Source organism: Parus major, chromosome 21 (genome assembly GCF_001522545.3).
Source record: "Parus major isolate Abel chromosome 21, Parus_major1.1, whole genome shotgun sequence".
Classification (NCBI taxonomy): Eukaryota; Metazoa; Chordata; class Aves; order Passeriformes; family Paridae; genus Parus; species Parus major.
This window is the reverse complement of record NC_031789.1, coordinates 4,743,365-4,753,238: the sequence shown is the minus strand read 5'-3', so window position 1 is coordinate 4,753,238 and position 9,874 is coordinate 4,743,365.

Below are 9,874 nucleotides of genomic sequence, written 5' to 3'. Positions count from 1 at the left end.
CCTCCGGCTCCCCGGGATTCTGTTATCCCTGGAATGCCACTCGGCTATTCGGCAGCGCTGCTCGCAGGGGAGGTGGGAATCTGCTGAAGCTCTCTGGCTTCCCAGAGTACCGGCAGCTTTGGGGTGGGATGAATGGGAAAAGTGTGTGCAAACAGGCTGATTTATGGATTGCTACAGGCAATGCACACAATTCCTTCGTGGAAATCAGTCTGGGAAAAGCAGTAAAAGCAAGGGCTGGGTGAGCGTGTGGTTTCCCTTGGGTTTTGTTCCACCCTGCTCGAGGACGGACTCGGAGCGGGGAGAAGCAGGCTGCTGCTGGGTGTGTTTGGAGTAACTTGCTGCAAGAGCTCACACGGGAGAAATGTTCAGGTTGTGCCTATGCACTCCAAGTTTTGTGTGAGTTCAGGAGGAGGTGCTGGGGGCAGAGCAAGGATTCCTTTGTGGCTGTTTGCTGGGAATGGACACAGTGTTCCAAGAATGGGGAACAATGAACGCCAGTTCCTTCTGCCAGGAGCCAGTCTCCTCTCCCAGTCAGTATTCTGCCTCAAAATCCCTGGGAGAATTTCACTTTTATTTTTTTTTCTCCATGTTAACTCAGGCTCCTGGCAAGTGTAAAGGCAGCAATTCTCATCCCACCAGCTGAGGTGGAGCAGGAGAACACAGGGATGGGAAATGCATACGCGCTTCAGCAGATTCTGGTTGTCCATATGGGAAACAGAGCTGCAGAAGGCAGGGTCACTTCTAAGGACAAAGCTATACATTTAATTAGGATTTAAGTGATCTCTCATTTTTGTTTGCAGTAGTTTCTACAGCTAACAAAGATTGATTTCCTGCAAAGATTGATTCCTGTTTATGGGAATCTTCCTTGTTGTTGAGCAGTTTTATGCTTATTTTACAACATAGCTGGCTCCAAGTGGGATCTACCTGGTTGACATCCATAAAATTGCAATAGGCAGGTATCTCACAAGACTTAATGCGGTGATTTTTGTAGATTTAAAATCATTATTTTTGTAGATTTATTGTGGTTATTCTTGTACATTTAATGTAGTTGTTCTCATAGATTTAATGTATTTATTCTTACACCATGGCTATAAGACACTTCAGGGTATTATTTTGCCCATTTTGGAGGTGGAGACTCAAGATGCCAAGAATCCAAGAGCTTTATTCCTTCTGCTGTGCTAAGTGAAAAAAACCCAACCCAACCCAAACAAACAACCCAACAAAACTCAAGAAACCCCTTATTTTCTGCTTGAGGAGCAGCAGCAACTGTAAAGGACATACTTGCAGAATCATTAATTTTGATTGTCTTGAGCAACTTTGAATGGAATGGAGCAATCCATCATCCTGACAGAGCAGCAAGGTCCCTGTTCTGGTCATTGCTTCGAAGGGGACAGACCTGCTTTGATTTCTGACAGTCTCACTCCCACCTTGAAGCCTCTGTGGCAAAGGCAATTCCATGCTGTGAAGTAGAATGGGTTTGCTTTGTTACTTATTTTCCCCTAAATCTCACATTCAATTAAATTATTCATAATTTAATCACTGCCTGCAGAAATTCTCATCTGCTGGTCCACTCCACTATCCATTAGCTCCTTATTTTACAAAAGACCTTTAAAAGCTTAATGCCTCTTTGAAAACCTGTGAAGCTGAACACTGGTCTGGGGATTTCTTCCAGAGAGTGAGGAACGGTGGGGGTTTTTGGTTCTTGGAAAACATCCTCTCTCCCCAAAGCAATGTAGATGCAAAACATATGAAACAATGAGGCATTTGCTGTTTGGGTTGGACCACTTTGAAAGGAATTTTCAGTTTTTGCTTACTTTGTAACTTTGCAGAAGAGGTTCTCCCCTTACTGGAATTTGGAAGTGTAAAGAGCTCACAGTGGCAGGGCTACAGCTTGAAAAATGCCTCAAATTAGGGATTTTTACCCTTGGATCCTGCAGGGATGGGGCTTGAGCATCCAAGCTGGATGACTGCCTCTGTGGGATGTGTTTACTGGGAACTCAGAGACCCCACATGTGAATATTTACTCAAAAGGTGCTTCTTCAGGCACAAGGCATCCCAAACTGCACAGAATTACTGAATACAGAGAGGGAGTAGCTCTGGGGTTTTATGCGGTGCTTTTCTTCTTGGGAAAAATTCTCAAGTCTGGGGGGAATTTAGGTCAGGAGTTCCAGCCCTGAACAGCAAATATTTGAGCTAGTGCCTCACTTGTCTGGGTGATAGCACTTGAATATTTTCGTCTTTGTATTTCCCCTGGAGAATCTGGAATATCCATGGCTATACCTGGGACACTGAGCTGGGATGAGACTACCCAAGTATATTTTTACCTTGCTCAGAAGTTTGGTTGCTGTGTCATAGTTGCCACAATGTCAAGTTGACCTTCTGCTCCTCCTCTAGAATGAATTGATTCTGAAGATAGAAATTGTCAGTTGTGCATTTTTTTTTCCTCTCTGCCTGTGTTTGTTTTGCCACTGGTAATGTGAACCTCAAAAACTTTGTGCTTGTGAGAATACATGAGAATATATAACCCAAAATTATATATATATATGCACCTGATATAATTCTATGAATATATTACTTAATTTAGTTGCCTGCCTGATTTCCACACAGTTTTTAGTCTTAATATGAATGTGATTGAATGCTCTGAGTCACCTGAATAGATGATCCCATGGTTGCTGCTCCCTGTATGCTCTCAGAAATCCAGTGATGCCAGTAGGCACATCCCCACTGCTGAACCCCAGCTGGAGCTCTGGGGTTCTCCTGCAGGGATTAAACAGGACCACCAAATGTAAAAACAACTCCATGTCCTAAAGCAATCTGAGACAAGCAGGATGTGGCAGCATCTTTAGTGTGATTTGTCTTAAGAGTTGTTGCCATGGAAACAAGGTCTACATCTCTCTCTGGTACATCCTTATAGGTATCTATAGTGAGATGTGAGGGAAATTCTCTTACCTCTGGGTGACAGAGTTTTTAGTTTGCTCTGAATCCTTTGCCTATGCAAAAAAAAATAATTTTTGGAGGCAGTCCTGTGTCAGTGAAAGTGCAATTCCAGATCTGGAATCACTGGGTGTGTGAACTGCAGCTTAGAAACGAGCAGCTCCTCTGTGTGAAGGGCAGAGGTGTGGGGAGCAGCTCCAAAACTGCTTAAAATCTCTTATATTTTTTTACTTTTTTGGTATTAGTACAATAAAGAATCATAGGTCTGGAAAGAGAGATGCTACCTGTGGTTATCTGGGTTTCAATGTTCAGGTTACACAGATACAAAGATCTGTTTCTTCTGTGTATATAAACTAATTTAAACAGGAAAACTGACCTGAACCAGGATTAATAATGCATGAGTAAAATAGTCCGTTTAGTGACAAGAACAGTGTCCATTATTCCAGTCAAAATGTCAGCAAATGGGATTAGTATACTCTTTTAACTTAAATACAGAAGAAAGTCTGAAGCTATAGGGTGACATTAAAGCAAAAAAGCCCAACCCAGCAGCCTCTCCCCAGTGAATCAGCAGATGCCTGGCTCCAGGACAATGGCTGGATGTAGCCTGTGATTTATTGTGGCAGGGATGCTGCCCACAGAGGAGAACTCATTGTGCTCGAAAATAATGGGTTTGTCTCTGAGAGCCAGCAGAACCCTGTCATCTGTCAGCCAGCAGAAAATAAATAAAGCTCAGCATTGAAATATCTTCTTGGAACAGGTTGGCTGCCAGCTGTGTGTGGTGGAAATAAGTCCTGGTAGAGGCACAGCTGAAACAGTTTAGAATTGGGAAAACCTCGAAATTTAGGCTATGTTTCAATACTTTTCTCTTCCTGTCCCTTCAGACATGAACATCTTTGGAGCACCCTCAGAACTAAAAACTACCAGACAGCAGTGTTATTACGCAGGAAAGGTACAGTAGCTCCTTCCCTGAGTTTCTGGATGCATTCAGTGAAAAGACAAGCAGGTAAAAAGATGAAGGTGTCTTACCTGGCTCTTGTGGAGGAAGTTTTTCAGCTGCAGAGGTCCCTCAAGCAGTTTCTGGGGTGGAACTGGACTGTTTGTGTTTTCTGTCAGTCAGAAATAAATGTTTATCCATGTTCCCAGCACTGATCCCCTTCCAGGCTCTCCCCAGGAATGGTCTTTGTAAAGTTCTATGCCCAAATCTCCCTCTCTCCCCCTCTCTCACATGTAGGTTGGCTCCCAATGCCCAATGAATTAAATGCTCTGCTCTGAGACTTCTCAGGGATTAACCCCTTCCAACATGTCTGAAATCACTTGGTTTTATGTCTAGACTGGAAAATAGGTTGTGTAGCAGGGCTGCCTTTAAGAGGACAAGGTGATTTCCTGGCTTCTTAGCATTTGGAGAATTAACTTCTATTACAATAATTAATTCTTAGGAAAGTTCTCATTTTCCATGAGGTGTGTTACCTTTTTCCTCAAGATGTTTTTTGAGACTTCTGAAATGCAGTGCCTCAGTCTCACACTTAATTTCAGTATTGTAATTATTTCAGTATTTCAATTATATCCTTAATGAATATAAGTCTTCAAAATTATATGTACATGAGTTGAGAAGTATAAAAGTATATTTTGGCATTGCTTTGCTGTATAGGAAGACAGATTCCAAACAAAATAAATCTCAGATATTTTACCTTAAATTATTTTCAAGTTTCATCTGTTCCAGTGTACTTTTTTTAAAAATGGCAAGGAGATAATCCTTGTTTCCAAGGAAAGCTGTTCAGACCAGTTGAGAAATTAGAGTATTTAATCCTAGTCCTGTATTTAAACACCAGGCACATGATATTTCATACAACACAGAAGTCTAAGCCATAAAATCCTCTTCAATAAATTTTTACACTTGGTTTCAGCAAGACTGTGAAATCCTGGGTTATTAGAATGTTTGTAAATATGCTCAACTTTCAGCAGACTTCCCATTTTCACCCAGCCCTTATCCTTTTCTTGAATTCCCACTGGCAATTAGGATGCTGTGAAGGAAATCAGGCGCTTGGCATCCTTCAGCCTGACATCTGAACTTGCACCCTGAATGGACAATTGGAGTGTGAGGGGTGGCTGTGGCAGGAGCAGGAGCTGGACAAGAGGAGGCAGAGTCTGCTCAGCTCTTTCATGTAACAGCTGCTGAAGATGCCCCAAATCCCAGAATCCCAGGATGGTTTGGGTTGGAAGGGCCCTCTGGACATCACCCAGTTCTACCCCCTGCCAAGGCAGGGTCATCTAGAGCAGGTGACACAGGAGAGCATCCAGTTGGGTTTGGAATTCTCCAGAGAGGGACACTCCACACCCCCCCTAGGAAGCTTTTCCAGAGCTCTGCCATCTCCATGGAAAAGTTTTTTGGTTTTTTTTTCCTGAGGTGGAACTTGTGTTTTATTTTATGGCCATCACTCCTTGAATTTAGGATTAGGAATGGGCCCTGGCTCTTTGGGTGAAGAGAGGTGCATGGGTGCCCTCAGAGGAGGGTTTGGGTTCCAGGTGTACCTCTGGTTGGAATTTCCCATCAGGGACAGTCAGTTCCCTTTGGAATGACCAGCTCTGGGTGGTTCCTTGTGCAGCAAAGCATCTGGGGCTCACAGTCAGGCAGGGTCAGGCCTGCACAGGGTTTCTGAATGTCTTTATAATTTCTCAAGCCTTGTCAAAGGCAAACACTGAGCCTGCACTGAGGCTGGATCCCCCACGGGATGCCCGGGAGATTTCCTCATCCCTGCTGAGGGTCTGTGCCAGGGCAACTGTGCCAACACCCAGGTGGGTGTCGGGCACAGAGCAGGGGATGACCTCCAGCAGCAGCACTGGCTGGGTACAGGTGCTGGGGATGGGGACAGGGGCTAGGGACAACATAGCTCGCTTATAAGAATGGAAAATGTACAAATAATGTCATCTTCAAAGTTCTGTGTACCTGGAACTAAGAGGTACTGACAAGCATCTTATAGAGAGAATTATCCCCATTTTACAAATGAAAGGGAGTCACACAGAGAATCAAAGTCAGGATTGGATTAATAGACATTGATGCCAGAGCAGCTATTATGTCTTGTCTGGCATCTGGCAGAACAGAGTGGAGAATTTCACACAGATTTCTCCATGAAATCCCTAATTTCTGTTTGGGCTGAGGAAAAGACCTCCAGAGCTGACACAAAGACACTGCACCATCTTCAAGTGAGTTGCTTGTGGGGCACTACTGGAAGTTCACATCATATCCCAGTATATTTCTTTCTACTGCCTCAGCTAATTTCCCAGGCTGGGCAGGGTGCTGGATAATCTTATCTAGGACCCCGTTCCCATGGAAGTTTGGCTCACATGATCTTTCAATGTCCCTTCCAACCTGGGCTGTTCTATGATCCTGTGAAAAGGTTTTGTATACTGGAACTGATGTATGTGCTTAAAAGTTGTCTTGGGGACCTAAAAAGGTCTTGGGGACCAAATCCAGCACCAGTGAGAGTGAATGTTCCCAGCTTCCCTGCTGAGAATGATTTGGATCTTTCCAAATGACACAGTCTATTCTGAACTGTCAGTTCCGTGGCATTTTCCTCTACATCTGTGCTTGATGTGTGATTATCCTCCAGTTCATCAGGCAGGTTTATTAGGAGACTTAATTGGATTGCATTAACTGGCATTTAAGCCATCCAAGCCATTTGAGAATGCAATCAATTAAAACATCCAAACACATTAATGGTGTGGACACAGGGCAATTTATATAGATGGCTAATTACCTGTTTACTTCAGGAAGCAGATCAAGAATGGGCAAGTGATGCTTGAGAAGAAAAGAAACAACACTGCAAAAATCCTGTTGGCAAGGCTGCAAAAATTAGCACATGACAAAGTATAATTGTTTCCATTGTTAAAGTCTACAGTTAGAGAATAAACCCTACACCATGACAGGTACTCAGAGGTGTTTGAAATGATTTCAGATTTGAATGTGACTTCCAGAGAACAGACTGAGCACATTACCAGTGCTGGAATGTCTTATAATGGCACATCTGAGGTTTCTAAGCAATCAAGAAGCTCTCTGAGATGGTCATTTCAAGTGGGGAAATGCTAAACCCTGTCAGTTTTACATTTCATCCACTACTGATCTTGATCTGAGACTGGGATTACGTGGGCACTCCAGGTCCTTCACTCTGGGTGACCCCCAAGGAAGTGATTTTGGTGTGGCAGCACCCATCTGGAGATGAAAGCACAGCTGAAGGGTGTAACTAAATGAAAACCAAGGTGGAATGGAATCATTACCACCCTCCTGTGCTTCCTGCTCCCTCCTACAGTCTCCCCCACCAGCTTTACAGCTAAATTTTTTCATTTACTGGTGCAATTCAGGAATGAGGTATGCATACTGATTATCACCTACTGCTCTTAATTTCCTTTATAGTCCAGGGCGAAATTCCTATTCTCATTTATTTTCTACAACTCCTGACTTTTTGGGGTTGTGTTGGGAACATACAAACACAAAAATTATCAGGTTGAGTGGTGACACACCTAAAGCCACAGCTCCTCTGGCACAGAACAAGTCCCCAGTGGCTCTCAGGGACACAAGGGAGCCTTGCAAAGGTTTAGAGCAGGTCATGGCCATGCATCTTGCACTCAAGATAGACTTTGGAAGTGAATTAATTGAAAATTGCCTGGTTACACACATCTTAGAGGTGAAGGTTCCACACCTGTATTGAGCTGTGGGACCAAGAGGGTTGGTGGCACCAGGCTGTGACTTCAGGGAGGGCCAGAATAGAAGCTGTTTTCTCACTTTTCCCAATTGCTGGTTCATTAATGAGGAACGAAAACCAGCATCACTGTGAACATGAGTGATTTCCACTCTCTGCTGACATCTTTAGGACTGGCTTATGTTCTCCAGCCTCCCATTTGGGGTGGAAATTTGTTCCCCACTCATCCTCAAACATCCTCAGCTGATGAGAACTACAACCAGCAATATTAACTATGTTTGTTTTCTGCCCTCCAGGCACTTCTGGGAACCAATAAACCGCAGCTCCTGTGCTCAGGGTTGTCTGCGCACATCTGTGGGCAGATGCAGTCTCTACAGCATTTACAGAACAAATGGATATGGAAAAGTCATTCCTGAAATGTGCAGCAGGAGGAGGAGGGGAAAGAGCTTCCTGAATCCCACAGCTTTGGAATACTGTGCCGCCTAGATAATGAACCGCTTTTCTTAAGGTGCCGCTGAGTAATGGCTGAGTGAAGCAGCAGATCCCAGCACAGACCAGTGTGGCTGAAATCCAACTGAAGCAGCCAAGGCTCCAAAGGCAGGCTCCAATGCCAGTGATAATTTCATGTATCACATTAAATTTCTGGTGACAGCGACTCCTTGGAGCCCTGGCAAATTGGAAACTGCTGGATGCAGCAGCAGCACAAGGATAACAGTTAATCTTCTGCAGGGGCATGATGGTAAAAGAAATGGCTTTTAGATTAGCTGTCATTAGAGTGAAACATCTACCCCTGCAAGCCAAGGGGACTGTCCTCACTTGGGCACAAAGAAGCTCATTAAATTCCTGGGTTTGCACAGCTCTGATCCAGAGCCACACTTCCACCACACTCTGAAGCTGGGAAGCACAATGATTTGAGCTAAAAGGAAGGAAGATGAATTCCCTGGAGATGTGTCAGCTTCCAAAGCAGCTGCAGAAGTTGGTTCATGTGTTCTGATTCCCTTAGTACCTGGGAGCACACAGCGAAGTGAAATAGGAAAAGTTAATGGGAGTGATGGGGTTTAAAAGGAAATTAAACCTTCTAAGATGACAAAAGCTCTAAGTTGAGCTCTGCCTGAACTCTGAGCAAATGTTTCCAGTGGAATATTTAATTTCAAACACTGCCATTATTTCTAAGCTGTTCTTTGCCTGCTGGACTGCAGAACATGAGGTCAGGAAACTTCCCTTGTCTAACTCTATTTGTGACGCAAATATTCTCACATCTGATTTTCCTTTCACATACTTAGAAGGAATGTTGAATACTTTAGAGGGGCAAGCCTGGCAGGACACTGTTTGTGCAGGAACACTCTCAACCATGATTTCAGTTTTCTTTCATTGTTCATTACTTAGTGATGATGTGCAACATGGTTATTAAGGTTGCAGAATACTTTAAAGGAACAAAATTTATGGAGAGAAAAATAAATGGTTGGTAGTGTCTGTATAGAGCTCATAGGTGAATAAACTGTAGATATTTAAGCTGTAATTAATTAATGACTGAAGCTTTGAGCTGGATTACAAACAGGTGTCCAGTTTCATCTTTTATTAGGCCTTATTTTCTTCTTGATTACATTAGTCTTGATTAATGTAAATATATTTGAATTGAATATATTTGAATTCTTCTTGTGTGACATTTGGAGCAGAATTCCTTGAGGGTATGTCCTACGGTGCATTGTACAAGGAGCAATAAAATTCCTTTTCTAAGTATTCAGCCTTGGGCTGCTCACACAGTGAGGAAAGGGTCTCAAAGCAGTGGGAAACAGCTCCACAATCCCCATGAATTACAGCTTAACATTAAAGAAAGGTACAGAAATGATCACTGCAGGATTTCCAGACAGATTCTTCAAACCAGAAGTAGAACTGAATTAATTAATTCAAAGAAAATGGCTTTTATATACTCCACAGTTATGGAGTGGTTTGGGTTGGGAGGGACCTTAAAGCTCACCTGGTTTCGCCCCTGCCATGGGCAGGGACACCTCCCACTATCCCAGCTTGCTACAAGCGCTCTCCTAGAAATTTGTTGGAAGAGTAAGAACAAAATAGAGAATTAAAGAATAAATCAGAAGCTTTAGCACAGGCAAAGGACTTTAGTGGGCACAGACAGAGGACAATGAAAATAAAAGAAACTAATGAAAATGCTGATGAGAAGAGTCACGAGCTGCTGGGAGAAGCAGCCATTCCTCAAGGCTATGAGGAATAGGCAGTTACCTGAA